We start from the raw sequence: 20,959 nt of genomic DNA, 5'->3' as shown, positions 1-20,959 counted from the left end.
AGAATTTTCTATATTTAGATAAAATATTATGTGATAAAGTGCATTTTAAGCAGTATTTAGATATTAGTTTTAGGATGGATTTTGTTTTTTGTTTTTTAAAAAACACAGAGACAAATGTGAAAATGCATGTGAAATTAACATAGACTCAAAATAGACTCATTAGCCCTTTCCTAATTATAATCCTACCCCCCTAAATCTGTTCTGATAGAGTAGATTTGGGGAGGGACAAGGTGTGTCTGGGTTGTTGTGCGAGTGGAAATCCTTGTGCTGAGTTGTTAGCTGGGTACTGCCCATGATGAATAAATATTTCCTTGGTGGTCTGGCAGTCAGAATTGCACCTGCAACATGATTTGCTGTTTGCAGGGGCCCCACAAGGATATTCACTGGTGGTAGGAATATATTGGCTTACGCTTCTTCCAAAGTGCTCAGAGCAGCTTCCATCTGGTTCCCAGGTGGTCCCCCAGCCAAGCAGGGTACATGGCCAGGCTTGCTTAGCTTCAACAATAGAACTGTTTCATGAGCCTTCAGACCATCATCTGGTCATATCCTACATCTCACATTCAAACTTTATGAGCTCATATGTGTAGGTGCTTTGGAGGATGTATCAGTCATCTTTTGGACCACTTCTTGATCCTGTTAGCGCGTGTGGTGTTAGAAGTAGGAGGAGCTCAATTACAATTCTGAAACCCCAGGAGGTTCAGTAGGGTGATGGTTGCGGCTGTTTCCCTTCCACATGCACACATTTTCCAGCTGCTTCCAGCTAGCTTTCCTTCTCCCACCTAGACAGGGATGTCCTCTGCCTGGTAGAGAAGGCAGTCTTTCCTGTGGTGCTTCACTGACTCCTGTTCAAGGCTCAGAATTGTGTGGGGCTGCCATTCAGTGGAAAGACTGGGCAGCGTAAGGCTCATCTTGCAGTTGGGCACCACTGCAACCAATAAAGATGCAGTGGAATTTCCCATACTTAGAGAAGATCTGATAAACGCAAGGTCATCAGGACAGGTAGATAAGGCAGCGGGATGAAGGACAGATCACAAGGCATCTGGGCTCCAAGTGAAGGCAACTCTGAATATTGCTCCAAGGTCAATCAGTAGAATATGTAAGATGGAGACATTGTGGGAGGGAGGTGGGTGAACTTGACTTCAGATCCCTGGAGAAGTCAGCCCACACTTAAGGAGCAGGCCTGGATCAGGATCCAGTGGATGCAGGACTAATTCAGCCCCCTGCCACTCCCTCCCTGCCCAATGCTGTGGCTTTCTGTGGACCACCATTACAGCATTTCACCTGCTCATTTAGTGGGTGGAATGAGGGATGCCTCTGCCCTTCAGCCCAGCACAAAGAGGAGCTGGATTGAAGCCTGGGTTGCATTCTTCAGCTGTGTCTCTTCCATGGCAGTGAAGCTGGGATGTCAGGAGCTGAGGGATCCTCTGGACACTGGAAGAGAGACATTCTCAGGGGTCAGTGGAAAAGGTCTCATGGCCCCAGGAGATGCTTCTTTGTGATCTATGGAGATCTTACAGGAGAGGTCACTCCTGGGGCAGAGGATTGCCGCAACTCTTGGGGCCATCTTGAGATGAAGAGATATTTTACTCTAGATCCTGGGCCACTTGTCACATTCCACTTCCCCCTGTGCTGAGAATATTTCTGTCAAGGGAAATTGCAGCATATTGTGTAGCCTTTGGCTATAGCTGTTAGTGGAAGCCCACCATAGCAGAGCACATTTTTCTTTTTTGCATGCAGAAGTCTCCTCCTTTCATTCTTCTACTAAAAAGCATTTCTAGTAGAAAGGGTGATACCCACTTTAGGGAGATCTGGCTCAGTATAAAGCAGCTTCAGAGATTCAGAAAGCCACTTGGTACATTTTCAATTCCAGCTGGGAGAGGATTGGAGATTATCTACCTGGACCACAGTGCTTTGGTGAGAGGAGGGCAGAATTCTGTGCCCCTCCTTCTCTTCAATGAGTTTTTCAAATGCCACGCAATTCCTACCTGGGAAAGTCTCTCCATGAACAAAATAGACAGGCAACTAACACCCTTGTGTAGTCCATCTTGTGCAGGCATGTTGTGTGCTGCAAGGTCATGCACCAAGAACCTTCCATTAAGTGTTCTGCTTCAGGGTTATTCTTGTTGAACCTCGTTTATCTTAGAGTATTGTGGATGCAGTTGGGTGAAAGTTCAGCAATGATAATAAAGAAAAGACTGCAATGGCGGTAGCAGGAAGATGCATGTATGGCAGGGGTGAGGAGCTGCTGGACCTCTCTCTCTCTCTCTCTCTCTCTCTCTCTCTCTCTCTCTCTCTCTCTCATTCTTGGAACTGTTCCCAGGCTACCAAAACTTTCCCCAGCCCCACCCCTCAAGCAACATTGCTTCACACCCTCCTTGAGTGTTTTTGCTTGGCTGGAAATGTGTCCTTGAACTCTGATAATGGCTCTCTCTCGCCTGGATGAAGGACACAGAGGAGGAGGTGTAGAAACCAGCCTACTGTTCAGGGGTAAAATTTACGTTTGTTGCTTGGCCCACTTTCACTTCTGCTCCTCCCACCACTGTCATGTGGTCCCCAGAAGGCTTCTCAGAAGTGAACGTGTCTCACAGGCATAAAAATGATTCCCACTTCTAATATATGGCCATTAGCCATGAACAACTGAGGGACAAACACTGAAATGACACAAAATATGAAGAGCGATGTTCTGGCCTGTACACACCTGAATATTCATTTAATCTCCACCCCCCCAAAAAAAATCCCTCAATTATAATCAGGGTTCTGTTTTTTTGTTTTTGTTTTTGCCTTGGGGCAATCTGAGGAGTTCCGCTAAACTAAACATAACACAATTATGCTTGAAAGAGGCTATGGTGGAGTGAGTTGGAAGCCCTGATATTTTTGGAAAGAAAGCAGAATGGCCAGAGAGATGATGATGACGAGGGGCGAACAGGGTGTGCTTTCTTAAGAAAGCAAAACCTTAGCGATGTAAGTTCCCCCAGGAGCATGTACAGTGCCATTCCTCAACTCGGCCACCACTGAAAAGGGGAAATTAAGAATTCCCGACACACAACGTGGTTAAGAAAAAAGGGAGGGGGAGAGAGAGAGAGAAAAGCTGAAAGAAAGAAAAGAGAAGCTGGCTGGGACTGTGTATTGAAAGAAAATGTTAATTTCAGCCCTGGACATACGTATTTTAAAAAAGGAAAGAAAGAAATCCAACTGTTCATCCTTTTCCTGGCATTGATATTCCTGTTTGCTGGAGGTGTTTGACATGGGAAGGAATGGTTTGTTGGACAAGGCATTCAATGCCCTCGCCCTCCCTCCAGAAACATCCCTAGTTAGGGGTGGTGGTGGGCTTGTTAGACACTTTGATTTTTTGTACAGTTAATGTTCCCCCTCCCCTGTCTCCAAGGGCCAAAGTATGACTACATATATATATATATATATATATATATATATATATATATATATATATACACACACACACACACACACATACACACACACACACACACACACACACACACACACACACCATACACATCCAGCCTCACTATGCCGAGAGAAGGAGTTTCATTTTGTGACCGAGAAAATGCTAGCGGTATAGGCTGAGTTCTACATTGTTAGATTTGGCAGTGATTCAGCTGCTTTCAACATCTGCCAGGGAATGTGGGATCTTGTTATAAGCAGAGAGAGAGAGAGAGAGAGAGAATAAGAATTAGGGATGCATTCAGCATATGCCTGAGCACCACTTCCTCTTTATTCCCTTATTTTTCTCGGCTCCTTATTTTTTTTTTACTCGTACCTCTATATATTCAAAACTGAGGGATTCTCCTCCAACCTTTTCCCACCTCCTTTACCTCCTCCTCCCTGTCTCTGCTTCTTCCTTTTTCTGTACATCTCTCTCTCTCCCTCTCTCTCCCTTAACTTGTTAAGTTTGAAAGATGATATATACACACAGTTTGCGATGCCAGTCAGCACCGTTAAAGGCCAAGATTAATGCAATGGATTGGTGCGGCTGTGTCGCAGTGGAGCGTGATCAGAATACGAGATGGAAGATAGGGGGAAAGGGCAAGAAAGTGCTGGTGCTCAGAGTTTGTACAAGTCTCCTTAGCAACTTGTCTGACATCTTTCTTTTTTTAAAAAAAAAAATGTTGGTGGGGAGGTGTGCAGAGGCTCGTGTATGTACATGGATCTCCCCCAAACCACCCGTTTAATAAAACATTCCTTTCATTTTGAAGCAGTGCTGTTTTCCAGCTACTCTCATGTTCTTTGGTTCAATTACTGGATTAAATTAGTTGTCTGAGAGACGGTTATTGGGGGGGGGAATGTGCTGTGCGCGCAGGGAAATGGGAGGGGGCGCTCAGTACTTTTTCATTCAAAGAAACCGCTACAGAGTTGGATTCTTCCCAGTTATTCCAATTTGGAACAGTGATTCCTTGCCTTCCCACCCCCTCCGGCCCCCTGGCCTATTCAACAAGCTACAGAATCATCAGCACCCTGCCATTTGTTAAGTAATTTGGGACACGTTTGAATTATTATTTTTAGAACCGAACTTGTAAAACAAAAGATAATATTTTGGGGCAAGATTTCTCTCTCTCTTTCTCTCTCTCTCTCTCTCTCTCTCTTCCTCCCAAACCCCTCCCATTTCTCCCCCTCCCACTTTTTTTCCCTTCCCTAAACTTGACAGCTGAAGAATAAACCCCTATAGGAGGGAGTGGCTTGATAGTGATGAAGGTATGTGACTCCTTTTTTTTTGGAAAAAAAGTTGCGTATTACTATGTTAATACTGTGGGGGCTAAATTTGAATTTGGTGTAAGAAAGCAGTCTTCTAGAGATATGCTATATCTCGGAATTGACTCTTGGGAAACAGCGACTGCTTCACTGGAGAGGTTTTCCAAACTTGCATTGCATTTTCTTTTTTAAAAAAAGGGTGGGGGGATAAAAGGAAAAGCGAGAGAGAGAGAGAGCACGAGGTTGGAAAATATAAAGAAACCAAGCCTCTTTCCCCCCTCTTTTTTCTTTTTTCTTTTTTTTTGGACGACTCGATGTTGGCTTCCATACAAACAGATGTTACTTGTCATTCTGTAGTTAAGCAGGGGCTCCACATTGGAACAAGGAGCAGTTTAAAGAGAACTGCAGCGGAGTTTAGAAAGGTGGGTGAGGAAGGCAATAGGCAGAAAGATCCATATATATATATATATATATATATATATATATATATATATATAGTGTTACATACATAGAGATTCTTAAGCTGGAGGAATCCATCTTCTGTGAAAAGCGTGCCTTATTCTTATATTACCTTTTATTAATGATAATTATAACGGGGAAAATGTCTACTATGCCGCTGTTTTTAATTTGTTTCGTTTTGTTTGTGCTTCCTTTGTTAAAGAAAGAAAGAAAGTTGGTGAAAATATTTAGCTAAAAAGGACAAGAAAGGGGGGAGAAGGGTGCTCTGTTTGCCGCAAGACATTTTCTCGGTAAGTGGAGGTTTTGCAATGAACTAGATGAGGGAGATATGTCACCTTATTTCTTTCTTTCTTTTTCTTCTTCTTCTTCTGTTGCTATTTCATTTTCTGCGGAAAATCTGTTTTTGATGGTTTTGCCAGAGAGCTCCCTTTCTTGTGGGCAGGATTTGCGGAGGCTGAAGGCCCTTTGGCCGCCCTTCCCGGTTCTCTGCGGCATTGTAAGAGAGAGAATCGTGTTCTTTTATACAGTAGAAGTTGAAATGAAAAGTGGACAGTCCCTATTTCCTTGCTCTTTTGTCTATCGCATGTGTTCGCTGGATTAATCCTCTCCATCCCTCCCAGGCTTTGTAAATTTTATTTTAAATCCTCTATAAAAAAACACCCCCAAAACATATCAGTATAGTTTAGTCTGCTCTAGCGTTTATTCTGCAGACCTAACCGCCAATTATTTTGGAGAGTACATCTCCAAAATAAAAGCAGAAGGGCTTTCCCCGCCTCTCCGGGCCCGCAAGCGTTAAACTTTTTTTGGCACACAAACTGCAGTGTAGCAGCGGATCGATTCATTTCTATGAAGGGAATTGCAGATCCTGCCATCTGATTTTCCGATTTTACATTTCATGCTTCTACTCTGCCTTCCGCTTTCCTCCTCTCTCCTTAATTCACACACCGTACACACACACACACACACACACAAAACTCTTATTGGTTCAATTTGAAATACTTATGCTGTTAGTCGTTCTGGATTACTGTTTTCCCCAGCTTCTGTTTTTCCTTCTTTCTTTAAATTAAAAAATCACTTTCCACTGAAGCATAATACGTGCGCTAGTTAATTTCCTGAAACTGAAGAGGGTTTGATGATTATTTTCATTACAACAAAATAACTTTATTCTTTGTTATAATTCTATTCCTGAATCCAGTGAATCATAGAGACTTAAATTTAGATAGTATAAACATTCCTGACACTGATTTAGTATGTTATATTTAGGGACGCCTACCTCTAATTATCTACATATAAACAATATGATTTGCTCTAAATTTGCCTATCTATGTGGCTTGTGCTTTTAAAAAAAAAAATAAAAAGACCATCACATACATTTCTTTATTTCGCCATATCAATACATCTGGTGCAAAAAAATTGATTGGTCTGTATAGTGTACTACAAATTTGTGGTCCAAAAATGTAGAATTACCGGTACCTTCATGCGTCACCATAAGTTTGCCATGACTGTCTGTTGTACTGTCATATGTGGAAAAAATAAAATTATTTCCTTGATCATTCCCCACAAAATTTACAAAATTTAACTTTTTTCCCTTTTAAACCCCAAACCAGAAAAAACCAACCTCAAAACACCATAGTTTCACTTACAGTCACCAATTCCATTGAACAATTGTCCTTTTCCCATTAGAATTGAATTCTGAGAATGACTCCTGTTCTATTGTTTATTCGGGTGCAGTACCATTGGCAAAGGCAAATACAGTGAGCTTAAGAATGCCGGACCTGCTAAAAACTACATTATAAAAGGAATAAGAGGGAAACCTTCCTCTCTCCCTTTGTTTTGGTTTTGAGCTTTGTCCTTCATGGGAGATGGAATGGAAGAGGAGAATGTGGAAATGGGCAGACCCAAGCCACCTCGCCCAACAGCAGCCTTTACATAACTATGGTGGCTAACAAATTCAAACAATTTAGTTTTGCCTTTGAGTGGCATCCCTGGTCATTTCATAAAAAGAAATAAAAAAATCCAAGTTCTGCCTCGAGTATGAGAAACCCTCCTCCAAAAAACAAAACAAAAACACATCTTTGTAGGTATCACTTCATTTCCATCCCAGGGGTGGTCTTCAAAGCAAAACTGAAATATCTCCTCCTCCTCCTCCTCTTCTTCTTCTTCTTCTTCTTCTTCTTCTTCTTCTTCTTCTTCTTCTTCTTCTTCTTCCCCCTCCTGTTAGCAGCTGCGTGGTTTTAAGTGGTTGCGAAAGGAACAATAAAATGAAAGGCAAAACCGGCATTTTGAAAACTTGGCACGAGAAAGAGGTTTGGACTAGCAGCCAAGAATCCTGCTGGGGCATAGAGAGAATAGCATTTGCAAAAGCACCAAGAATAAGCATTTCTGCCGCTCTCCTTCCCCCCCGTGATTTTTCTATTTTCTCTCTCTCTCTCTCTCTCTTTTTGGGTAACAATCTCGGCAGCCGGAGCAATTATTCCTCCATCCATGTTAAAAGTTACAGTGGAGAATTGATGAGCCTTTGTGGAAACAGGTAATGCTTCTCTAAATCTTATTACTTTTTCTCAAATGCATCTACATTGTGTTATCCACTGCCCCTAGTACAATGTTGGTAGCTACCCAATATGTGATATGTTTACTGCAGTTGTGCCCTTCCCCTTGCTTATTTGGGCAATATTCAAATTAGCACCATCCCCCTGCCCCACCCATTGTCTTCAAGCATGCAGGAAAGCAATGCTATTTTGTATTTTCTTAAAGTTAGCACCTTATCCTGGAGGTGAGTCCAGGTGAGACATGTGTATGTGTGTGATGATATAGACAACTGGCTTCTGTTTTAAAATGTCACCTGTCTCTAGGGGGATTCCTCTTGCTTCACATCAGAAACACTGCTCATCAACAACTCTTTCAAAAACCCAGCATATTGGTTAATATGAACCCAATATATAAGGATATATTTTTAAAAATCAACGGATCTTCACCCTGACCCCCTGAATTCATTTGTCAAAGATTTGGGCCCAACAAGATGGGGACATCTATTCACTAAGCATTTCCCCAATATGTTGACGAATCGTTAACATACCTTTTGTTCCAGTTCTGGCCCTCCCCCAGCAACAGTTCTATATTTTTTCTTCTTCCCATTCTGCCCTCTCCACAATAAGTTCTGCGAAATATAAGTAAGTTCTGGAAGAATAAATTTATGACCACTGACATAAGAGTTTCGAAAAGCTCTGGATGTCTTCACGACATTGGTCTGGTTGAAACACAAAATGGTTGCAAACTGCTTTTATTTTGCATGCAAACTATATCACCAGTACACCGGCAGAAATGTCCACCCTATCTTACATTCCACCATTCCAGAAAAGGAAGGGGGAAAGCACAGAATGGGGTCCTCCACCTACCGGTCACACCCTGCGTGGTGATGTCATGGAGCCTGTTGGATCAGGCCAATGGTCCTTCTAGTCTAGCATCCTGTTCTCACAGCAGCCAACCAGATGCCTGTGGGTAACCCTCAAGCAGAATCTGAGCACGATAGCACTAGCTCCTCCTGTGGCTTCCAACAACTGGTACTCAGAAGCATCGCTGCTACCAACCTCAGGGGCAGAGCATCGCCATCAGGACTAGTAGCCATGGATAGACTTCTCCTCCATGACTTAATTCAATCCTTTTTTTAAAAAAGCCATTCTGTTTGGTGGCCATCACTGCCTCCTGTGGGAGCCAGTTCCATAGTTTAATCTATGGAATGATGAAGTTGTGAAGATGCCGAGGAGATTATGTGAAGTTGGTGTGGGGATGTGTGGAAATGCCCACACACACACAGCAGCTGGACACAGAAGGAATCAATTCACTAACTGGCACCACCCACCAGTATGATCCTCTGATACCCCCCAGAATATGTCAGATTATTTATTATTATTATTTATCTGGAAATATAGTCCATTGTCTTATTTTTAAAAAACAAACAAGCAAAGCAGTTTATAACAAAAGTACATAAAACCACACAGTAAAAACATATGTAAAAAATAGAATGATTCCGCAGCTCTCTTTGCTGCATGAGCCACTGCGGTCCACATAGTAAGACACCAGCAATCGAGAATCACAGGTGTTCCTGCAGACAAAGCTTCACTTCCCCTGATTTCCCACACACACACACTGCTCACAAGTACTGTTTTTTTGGGGGGGGAGAGGCCATGTAAGGCTGCATCCAGACAAGACCTTTGGGAGAAGGCACAGCCCCCATTGGGAGAAAGGTTCAAGGGTCACCGAGCGAGGAAGAGTCTCTCTCTTTCTGTGGAGCAGGGCCAGGAGAGGCAATGAGGGAAGCCACAGCCACCACAGCAGCAAAAGTGCCAATGCTTTCAGTGAAGTTCTTTGTCGTTGTCAGTAGAGAGCTAGGATACATGTGGGAGTAAGTCTTAGATGAGAGACGCTCCCAACAATACAATTTGGGCAAGATACGGGATATTCGCATATACCAAAGGAGGGGAAGAGACACAGGAGACAACTGCGGCAGATACCCTTTGTGGCATGGCTACAGGATGCTCTGTCCAGTTGTTCAGGTGGGGCAAGGGTTGCTGTTTGTAACTGGACTTCCAAGGCAAAGCAAAAGAGGTCGAGTTCCCCTTTGTATTCTGGAGACAGGGTGTTTGATGCAAAACGCTTCCTTTTTCTTTTTTTAAAATACAATTTATTAATTTTCTGATAAGAAAAACATCACAAACAAAAATTCAAACCATAATTCTTAACTCAACTATACAGTGGTACCTCGGTTTAAGAACAGCCCTGTTTACAAACTATTCGGTTTACGAACTCCTCAAAACCGGAAGTAGTGTCCTGGTTTGTGAAATTTACCTCGGTCTAAGAACAGAAGCCGAATGGTGGAAGGGCATCCGCGGCCGGAGGCCTCATTAGGGAAAGTGCGCCTCGGTTTCAGAATGGTTTCAGTTTAAGAACGGACTTCCGGAATGGATTAAGTTTGTAAACCGAGGTACCACTGTATATACAAATCATAACATCACCATACCCTGGGATTTCAAAAATCCCTTGACTTCTCTCCACTCCCCCTCTTGGTTCCATTGTTTCGTGCTTATTCATGCATGTCTATAACACCTTATATTCTTAACAATCCATTTTTAAAACCTTATTCATGTTATTCCAAGTGACTTTTAAAAGTTCTACTAATGTAAAGATCTGTACACAAAGCTTGAAAAATATGCATTAAAAAATTCCCCTTTTTTGAAATGAATGTCCTCTTTCTTTCATGAATTTCAAATTATCTAAATTGTCCTGCATAGTTCATTAACTTATTTTGCCCATCTTCTTTATCTTCTTTGGCGGTGGCTTCTTCCTTCTGTAGGGGTAGGCTGGTTGTGGCCTGGTAACCACCCTCAAGTGCAAGGACAAAGTCTTTAGCTAAAGCACTTCCTTTTCCCATTCTCCCTCTTTCCTATCATCAGAGTTATCCCTCATAGTGTTCTAGGCATGCACAGGATGAGGTCAGACAGATATAGCCCCATGCTATATTTGCATTGTCTGAATCAGAGTCTCCCTTGGTTGGGTTTATTTACTGATGGTGGCATGCTGTGATTGGGTGCTGATTAATGCTAAGTCCTGTACTCTGTCATATTAGAGCAAGAGGCAGTGGGGAGCAGTGGTTTGCTTTTTCCTCCAAGTCTTGTTGAACTGGGTTGGCCAGTGTAGAGTTCTCCCCATCATTTAGGGATGCATTAATCTTCTGATGGGTTAGAGGATTTGTGACATCAGTTTGCTCCTCCCTTGTTCCACACACATCTCTGCCATACTAGCAGAGTCGTGTGAGCATAGCAGGTCCATTGGTGTAGCGCTGCAGTGGCATTACTGCATGGTTGCAGTGGCATATTCTGTGTCCTGGTGGCGTTTCTCACATTTTGCCAGAGAAGGGGGCTTCTGCCATATCTCACTGCTGGACAGTCCTCGTCCTGGTGTAGGATAGTGGCAAATTCAGAAGTGCAGGGTCCCTTCATGATAGTCACACAGCCAGATCCTTTCGCAGTCAGGCCCCTTCTAAGATTATACAACAATAATGACGATAATAATAAGGGATGCATTGCAACCATCCGTGCAGATCTCCATGTGTTGCTTTTCAGCTAGATCTATTTTTCTGTGGACGTAAATGGGCCAACGATTTGGAGTGCACCAGCCACTTCTTTCAGAGTGATTTATGCTGTGTTTTCTGTGGAGTCCTATTTTACGTAACATACGGTAACATGTCCCCTTTCTCTGGAAACTGGCGTGCCTTGTGTTTTCAGTGTTCCAAAATGCTTATCTTTGGAGCATTCAGTGTCTAAAAAGCTCCCATTTCATGCTGACTGAGCAATTCTAGGATACTCTAGATGGGGGACCATGCCGGGATCCTGCTGGAGAAACAGCAGCAGGTCTTTGAACAACCCCACGACCCCTAACCCCTACTTCTGGGTGTTTCAGACTCCAACTCCCATCAGTTCCATCCAGCATGGCCAGTGGTCAGGGATGATGGGAGTTGTAGTCTGACAACATGTGGAAGGTCCATGGGTCAGGAAAGTTGCTATAGCCCTTCTGCTACCATAACTGTAGTATGTATAGGATTGCACTCGCAGTCTGTCATATCTGGATCAAAGGTTACTTCATTAATGAAGGCTACTTTCAAAAGTATTATGAACTCTGCTTGCTCCGCTGCATGTCCAGCCATCCTTCCTTTGTTCTCAAGATATTTCAAAGCTAACTGCCATGTGTGTGTGTTTAATTTCATCATTGGGCATTATAGTCGCAGTGAGGAAGGGTTTCAATACCACCATGACCTCCTGGTTGTTGTTGTTTTTTACACCCAGCACCTGACAAGTATACACAGCCCACTCCACCCATTTCTAACTAAATTGCTCATGCTTAAGCCATTTCACTGAGCATTTTGGAGCAGCCTTCAGCAGCATCGTCTGTCTTTGGTGAATAGGGTTTGCTGCTGTGTTTTGCCCCTCGATGTGCTTGTCTTTCCTACAAGTAGAGGATTTTACGAGCTGTAGACATTCCCCCCCCCAAAAAAAAAATGGTTTGTGGCTCTGTGATAAAAGACAAAGGGAAGATTAATTTGGTTTATGATTGGCTGGGCGAAAGGGTCACATGATCTTCTTAACTAATGTGGCTTCCCAGCCGTTTCTCTCCGGCATCTCGATGCCTCCCTCCTCCCGTATCGACCCATTACATCAGTTCTTCCAAAGCAATCCCCCTGCTGCCTATTTATAAAATGCTCAGGATCTATTGCTTAGGAGCATAGCTTGGCCTCCCCATCCCTTCCCTGCCCCCACAAAAGCCACGAAATAACAGGTAGCGTTGATGCTATCTTTGCAACTGTGCAAGCCTTTCTCCAGTATTTGCAGATGGCTCTGTGGTTTTGCTTTCAAGCAAAGTAAACGCAAGGTGTTCCTGCAAAAAAAAGCCTCCTCAAATAAAAATTTTCCTCTTTTTTTTTGGGGGGGGGGCAAGCTGTAAACAGAGAATGACCTTCCCAGGTGAGAAAAAGGCCAAACATCACCCTGTGGCAACTCAAAAATGAATTTTATGAAGGGACATCTGAGGAGTGGGGCTTGGGAGACCCTCATGCAATGTTTTGTGAGGAAGACTCATGAACAAGATAGCCCCCCCTTGGTGCTTTTAAAGTGCCATAGGTAGTATAAAGGTAGAAATTGATTCAGATCAGGACAACAATGCTGAGGGAACACCCCACTCCTTGAAATCTCTTCTCTTCCTGCATTTGCCTCTGCCCATAGCTCTTGCGCATAGGGCTGCTGTCCTGTGGCACGTCACATGGTGCAGGATTGCCACACTCGTCATCTCTAAACACTGGTCATGCTGGCTGGGGCTGATGGGAGCTGGAAAGCCACCTGAACTCTCCTGTAAAGGTAAAGGAAAAGGGACCCCTGACCATTAGATCCAGTCGTGACCGACTCTGGGGTTGCGGCGCCCACCTCGCTTTATTGGCTGAGGGAGCCAGTGTACAGCTTCCGGGTCATGTTTCCAGCATGACTAAGCCGCTTCTGGCAAAGCAGAGCAGCGCACGGAAACACCGTTTACCTTCCCACCAGAGCGGTACCTATTTATCTACTTGCACTTTGACATGCTTTTGAACTGCTAGGTTGGCAGGAGCAGGGACCGAGCGACGGGAGCTCACCCCGTCACGGGGATTTGAACCGCTGACCTTCTGATCGGCAAGTCCTAGGCACTGTGGTTTAACCCACAGCACCATCCATATCCTGAACTCTCCTGTAGGCATGGACAAATCCTGGCTGAGCTGTTTGCTAAGTGTGTTGGAGCAAACTACAGTTCCCAGGACCTTTGGAGGGGGAGCCATGTGTCAAATGCACTTTAGATCTAGGCCATGGGTGTGACCTCAGTGTATATAGCAAGGGTAGGAACCTCAGGCCTCCAGCACTTTCCTTTCCCGCCTCAGGCCTTTCATGAGGCCATGCCCCCTTGAGAGACCTCAGGTGTCACCAGCCCTTCTCCCCCTCCACCCTCCTTGAGTGATCTTGCTGAGCTGGAATATATACCCTTGAGCTGTGATAAGGCTTCACATTTGCCTGGATAGAAAGGTGGAGGGTGTAAATAGAAATACCTGACTTTTTAAAAATATTTTTATTAAATGTACAAAAGTTCCACATAAAATTCCAATACATATTTTTTAAAAATCTTTTATATTATCGACTTCCCATTTTCTGTGATGTTTTTCTTATCTACCCCCCTTTGCTGCATCCTCTCTTCCATATTTTTAACACAATAATCTTTAATTCCTCTGTTGCTCCTAGTTCAAAACCTGTTCGTGGATTCTTTGTGTTGTGGTATTTCTTCAAATAATCCAAAAAAGGCTTCTATTCTTTCTTTTTTTAAAAAAGTCATCATTAGATTCTCTTATTTTAGCTGTTAGCTTTGCTGTTTCAACACAGTCCATTTGTCTATGAGTTTTGTATGGCTGGAATGTAGCCTCCTTCACACAGGGAGGAGTCACAGGCATTGCTCCACCCACTGCTTGCCTCCAGCCCCTCCCACCACTGGCACACGGCCCCTGGAAGGTTGCCCATGAGAGAATGTGGCCCTCAGGCTGAAACCAATCCTCTACCCCAGGTGTCTAGGCTGGCAGACTAAATTTTGGCGATTGCATCTGTCTAATTCACTAGCTTGATTTCTCACGCAGTTTGATGGGGTTGCCTTAATTGTGTTGATCCCTTAATTGTGCAAACTGTCTTGGAACCAATTGCATTGATGGGCAGTATAAAAAATGTTTCAAACAAGCAAATAAAGAAATGTGATGTATTGTTGATATTTAAAGTGGCAAGGGTAACAACAAAGAGGGGCAACAGAAAATAAATGGGAAGGAAGCGCAGAAGCTGTCAGAAAGCTGGAAGCCAAAACTGTTGATTGGCTTCACATCTGCATGTGCTCCTGGGGGGTTGTCATATTGGTCCCTGGCCACAGATCACCAAAGAGGAGAAGGATTGGTGAAGCCTCCTTCCTAGGCAGATGAAAGTTGAGCTGCGTAGGGCAGCCCAGAAGGGAGCTGGCCTCCAGGACGTGTGTAAAAACATGAGAAAAACACTGTTGGATCAGGCTGATGGTAATCCAAATATTCTGCTTCCCACTGTGACCAACCAAAGGCTTCTAGGGAAGCCCACAAGCAGGAGAAGGAGGTGCCCTAACCTTCTCCCACTGTTGCCTCTCACCAGGGCCAGCCTAAGACATCTTGGCACCTGAGGCAAAACACAAAATGGCATCCCCCCAGCCAGGGAACAAGGGGTGAGTGAAGATCTACATCAGAAGCAAGGGGGGCATAAAGATCTGTGTTGGGAACAATGTGGGGAGGAGACCAGCAGTGCCTTCTATTCATCATGGGGCTACTGAAGAGGCAGCATACATTGGGAGGAACAGGGCCATCTTTAGCATATGTGTCGCCAGGGTGCAAATATCAGCCCTGCGCCCCCAAATTTAGTTTAGCTGCCCCTAAATTTTTTTGTTGACCTTTTTGGGGGGAGGAAAATCACTCACCTGTAACAACGACCCAGCAGAAATAATTGCTTTTGTTTCCTGACTCGTCGGGAATATTTGATGCTACGGAGTAACAGAGCAATGGGGGGCAGGACTTTCACTCCATTGCTTTTCGCTGCCACCGATCGAGAGGGACCAGTATACAGTAGGTATACATTTGCCGCCGCCGCCAAATTCGGTGCCCGTGTACACTGGACCCCTTGCACCCCCAGGTAAAGGTGGCCCTGCCAAGGAACATGCCACAGTCAGTGCTGCTACCACAGCAACAGCAGTGGGCAGTGAATTCCTTGGAGGCCAGATCTGCTGCCCCTGTGGATCTTGCCACCTGAGGCAGTCACCTCACCTTGCCTCATGGGTGGGCCAGTCCTCCCTCTCTGTAGCTGGTATTCATTCAGTGGCACCCTTCCTCTAAACGTGGCCAACACTCCTTTCTAACAGTGAACTCAGTGTGCCTGGAGAAGCCTCAGCATTACAGAAGTACAAGTGCTTTAGGCCTCAAATCCCATTGTCCTACCCCCAAAACCCAATTAGGAGGATTGAACCTGCTGAGTGCTTCCAGGAGCCCTGGAAAGTTGAGTGTCAGATGGGAAAGAAAATAGCTAGAGGTGGTAGTAGATGGAATGGAGTAGTCTAAAGGAGGGCATGCCTGGCTGCAACCCTGATCAGGAGAACATTTGCTCTGCTGTACTGGAGGCCCCATTTTTCATGCCTAGCAGCCACTGATAGACTTAGCAGTGTGACCTCTACTTGGACACTGCAGGAAGTAACCAAGGAGGGCTGGGTTCATGTACGCATATTCATCCCTTGATGTGCTTCATCAAGTGAATATGTGAAAAGGCCATTGCAAATGTAATTCCACAGACCCAGCTTTCCAAGACCTCAAATGTTTTCCATTTCTGCCCCCATGGCATCATGTCTTCAGTTCATACATTCAGCTCCCAGCCATTGAGCAGGGATGAACTGAATATAATCTAGGCATGGATAAAGGTACTAGGAAAGGAGCAAACAATCTGCCTGTTTTTTATTCTTATTTTTGGTGGGAATTGTTTCAGTTACTAGAATACATTTTGGATATTTGCCACATCTTTGAGACCTGTTTTGGGGTGGAGATCAACAATCCTTTTCTGGTGTAGATTCCAGTATTTGAAAATCAGCTGGGTTTTTTGTTTTGTTTTTATTTTCTTAAGTGCCTTTGTGAAAATGTTGAGAGTGAACTTTTCCCATTTCTAACAGCCTTGTGTTTTCACTTCCAGAAATGGCTTATTTCTCTTTAATATTATAAGAAGACCTTCCTGCCAGTTGCCACAAACCCGTAGATCCGAACTTGTGCTCCTATCCTACACAAGCTTGTATCTATAGGTATGTGTCTGCTTGGCCAATGCACAAAACGTGGATTTTAAAAATAACAATAAATGTTTAATGCTTTCAATATGGCAATAACTAGATTGGCTTAACTGCCTCACTTGTCTTCCCCCTTCCCTTCTGTGCAGGAGCACTGAAATTAGCCATACAAATCTTGCTGCACAATTAAAATGACATCCTGGTTATGTTTCATATAGTGCCCCAAATGTGGCTTAAACGACTTTATTCAAGGGAAGTAAATGACAAAGTGTGCAATGTAATGAATTCAGGAGGGCTGGCTTATTGGTCCATCTAGCTCTGCATTGTCTGTTCTGATTGGCAGAGGCACTTCTGATGCCCCAGTTGTCCCAGTGGACCATTTCCCACTGGGATGCACCAAAAAAATGCATGCTGCTTTCATACCAGTTTTAAACCGTCCTGGCTCCCCTGCAAAAGATCTTGGGAGCTATAATTTGAGGGCCTCACCCAGCTTACAAAAGAGCAACCAGGAGCTCACGTCAAGCTCCCAATTGTTCCTTTGTAGCTACATTTCTACCTGCGCCATACCTGATATCACATAAGGCATGGGGCAGGTGAGAGTAGTTTGGGGGAGAAACAGCTTTGTGGGCCAAATTGGGGACCTATCTTCACACAAGAATGAAGGACAGAACCTTGCCATGTTTCTTTTAATTGGAAGCTAGTGAAGTTCTCAGGATGCTGCCACTATCTGCTTATTTGGCTTGCACGGAGTCATGGAACGCATGTGGTTCTTGATCTCACTGTCTACGGGCATGTGTATGTTTGTTCTTCTCTACATGTGGGAGTTGACTTGGATTATGATAGAAGACTTCAAAGAGCCTAAGTCTCCCCCTGCCCCACTTTGAGCTGTTATTTAGCTACCATCATGTGGTAGATTTATCTTGCGATATTATTTTTGCTTATAGCGTTCAAATCCACAGGTGTTTCTCAGGACTGGAACAAAGCAGGTGACTGCTTTTGCCTTCCTTGATCCTTGCTTTCTAAGCAAATTTCACAGGTTGACTCCCCCCCCCCTCCTGATTCCCAATTTTATTTATAATGCTGATGTACTGTAATGCTAATAGGCTTCACTATTTCATTGAAGTCTGCTTGCAATTGGACAGGAAGTTCTATTCTATTCCTTTCTTAGCAAAGGATTTGCTATGGATGATGAGCTTAGAAGGGTTTCTCAATTAATGTCTTCAGTCAGCTTCTGAACCAAACTTTTGCAGTGCTTTCATGCTTAATTTCTGTGTTGATGCTTGCTTGCCTTGAATGATGTCAGTGGTGTTTGACAACACCTGTACTAATTAGGGATAACACCCTGGAATGCAAAGCTGATGGAGAACTAGGTAGAAGGAAGAGGTATTTTTGGATTATTAGGATTATTTTTTTAAAGTAGTAAGACTTGGTTCCTACAAGAAGGATATATGGACATGACATGAGCAAAAACTGCTTTTGAAAAACGAGACTCATGAGCAGGAGAATGAAATAAGCTGCCTTATCCAGAATCACCCCAAAAGAGCATATGTCTCAAGGTGCTGAAAAAGTATAAAATCAGTTGCAAAACAGTTCAACACACTTGAACCTTCTTCAGGGGCTAAACTGAAAAGTGACCTGCAGAGATCTCTGTTAGATATAGCCCCCAATATATTTATCTCTGCTGGACCTTTTTTCCAGTTTAACCCCTGAAGAAAGCCTTTTAGACAATGATTGTCCAAAGTGTGTTAAGCTGCTTTGGAAATAAATCCCAAATTATTTTTACAGCATCTTGAGACACATGTTCCTTTGTTTTGGGGTTTATTTTGGATGCTTTCTGGGATCCAGAATCACATTGTCTAGTCAATTTGGGCTACTCTGACCAAGCTAGGAATGGATGAATCTGCCAAGTTTGGTTTCTCTCTGTTTTTCATTTTTACAATATTAAGCTCAGTTCTCCAGTGCATGACAATGTGCATGCCTTTCACCAAACATACACCTTTCTGTATGCAACCTTGCATAATATGCAAATTTTTTGAAAGCATTTTCTCCTAACGTGATACATTTTGAACACATTCATAATATAAGCATTTTTGTGTGCATGCTTCCTTAATGCACACATTTTCATGCACATTTTTTGACGGAGAACTGCATTACAAAATTTGGAGAAGTGCAAATTTAGAAGGATAGCTGTGTTTCAATTTGCATACTGTTTGGGGCAGAATTGCAAACCAGGATGTGAACTGAATGAATTTGTCCCTGTCCTTACTCCCAGCCTTAATATTTTATAGCCTTTTAACTGGAAATAGTGAGAAGCAAATCTAAGACCAAAGGCTTGCAAAACATGTGGTTTAGCACTAAGCTATGATCTTTCCCCAGAAAACTCATGACCTCCTGTTCCCAAGACTCACACCACTTTTGCTCCCTCTTCTACCATCCTGGAGCTCTGCTTCAGCCACAGACATGTAAGCAGCAGGTGGGCCACACATCACCTGAATCCACTGTCAGCTGGATGAAGCCAAGCTTTTCATGTGTTGTGTGAATTTTGGTCATTGTTGACCATGATTTTATGAAACTCACAGAGGCTGCAGGAGGAACCCTAGCCAGGTAGAGCTACTTCTGTGTTACACATGGGATTGATTTGAATCCAGCATGCAACCACACTCGAGGAAAGGTGGGGTCAGGACCCCAGACACGGAGGCACAGCTGAGCCAAACAAAAGGAGCACTGCTTCAGATTCTTCCTGCATGGTTGTGACTGTGAGCGCACTTCCTCCTTGAGCACTGCAGTGAAGCACTAGGTATGAACAGTGTTTGCTTGGTCTGCTATATGTATCCAGGCTGCAATTTTGTAAGGCGAGAGTGTGCATGAGTGTTTGGCCCTGGTTGGCTTGGAGTGCCTGGCTATTCTCAGCAGGTGAGCTTACCTGAGAATGAGCACTGCACTTGTGTCTGCAGGACACTGCTCCCTGCTGTTAGGAAGTGAAGAGTGCTAGAGCAGTCCAGCTCAGACATATATTAAAGAGTTTGGGAAAGATGGTGGTGACAGCAGCCGTCATACATTATAGCATGTGTTCTCCCCACCCCCTTGCTTAAGTTTGTGGGATGCCCTGGCCTCTCTAGTTGTTGGAGTGAAGTTGGATTGAGGGTTTGCCTCTGAAGTCCAAAGGTAAGGGACCTGTTAACGTTCTGAACAGTGAAGTGTTAGCAAAATGTCTAAGCTCCTCCATATGTTCTAGTCTTGGGGTGTTCTGTGCAAAGTGTTCTCTCTGTGTGTGCAGAGAACCCTTTCTCCCTCTTTCCCATCACAAAAGTTTTCACCTGGTGAGTTGTATGTAGGGATGCAGGAGAAATTCAGTTCAGCCCAATATTTAGAGGTTGAGCTTGCTGAATTTGCACTTCCTGAAACAACCCAGGACTCCCCAAACCTGGGTCTCTAACTGTTTTTGGATTATAATTCCCATCATCCCTGACCTGCTAGCTAGAGATGATGGGGGTTGTAGTCCAAAAAAACAGCTAGAGACCCAAGTTTGGGAAACTCTGGTTAACCAAACTGCAGCAATCATTCAAAATTCACACTTCTCTGAATTTTGCAATACAGATCTCCAGCTAAGTAATGTGTACAAAAATGCATTTACTAGAGTAAAAATGCACGTGTTGGTAAAAAAAGGTATAGAAAAAAGCAATCTTATTAGGTGAAATTGCTTGCAAAAATGTGTATATGTCAAAATTGCATTTAAAAGTTGCATGTTAAGAAAATAAGAATGCAAGAAGAGCCTACTGGATCAAGTCTGTGGCCCATCTAGGGCAGCATCATTTTCTCAGTTTCCAATCAGATGCCTGTGGGAAATCCACAAGCAAGACCCAAGCACCCTGTCCTACTGTGGTTTCTAGCAACTGATATTCAGCAGCAGAGAATATTCATCCAATATTGGTTAAAAAAAAGAAAGGAAGGAAGGAAGGAAGGAAGGAAGGAAGGAAGGAAGGAAGGAAGGAAGGAAGGAAAAAAAATCCCCAGGAAAATGCTGGTAAATTTTATGAGAACCGAACAAAAGAAATTTGGAGAAGTGAACCTAAGACTTGGAAAACAAACAAACAAAAATTAAAAACCTGAAATTTGGGATTTGCCCATGTATAATTTTGTGCTCAACACAAGGCTGGAGAGATACAGTCAAACCTTGGAACTCAAATGTATTCCATCCCAGAAGACCGTTTGACTTCCGAAATGTTTGACTTCTGATGCGCGGCTTCTGATTGGTTGCAAGAGCTTCTTGCACTCAAGCGGAAGTCTCACCGGACGTTCAAGTTCTGAGGAACATTAGAAAATCAGAACACTTACTTCCGGGTTTTCAGTGTTCGGGAACTGAAATATTCGGCAACGGAGCTGTTCGAGTTCCGAGGTTTGACTGTATAGG

At 43.7% G+C, this 20,959-nt stretch overlaps 1 long non-coding RNA gene across 1 annotated transcript in view; it reads left to right on the top strand.

Annotated features, from left to right (window-relative positions):
* LOC310696098 overlaps positions 1–4,239 on the top strand; it is an 86,203-nt gene extending 81,964 nt beyond the window's left edge. Inside the window, exon 10 of the long non-coding RNA XR_014520422.1 lies at positions 3,910–4,239. This is a non-coding gene — a long non-coding RNA (uncharacterized lncRNA). The remainder of the gene's footprint in view (positions 1–3,909) is intronic.
* Positions 4,240–20,959: the final 16,720 nt, after the last annotated feature.

The sequence above is a fragment of the Podarcis liolepis genome, assembly GCF_965112155.1.
Source record: "Podarcis liolepis genome assembly, chromosome: 16".
Lineage (NCBI taxonomy): Eukaryota > Metazoa > Chordata > Lepidosauria > Squamata > Lacertidae > Podarcis > Podarcis liolepis.
Note: the sequence above shows the minus strand (reverse complement) of the source record. Positions and strands in the feature narration are given on the sequence as shown.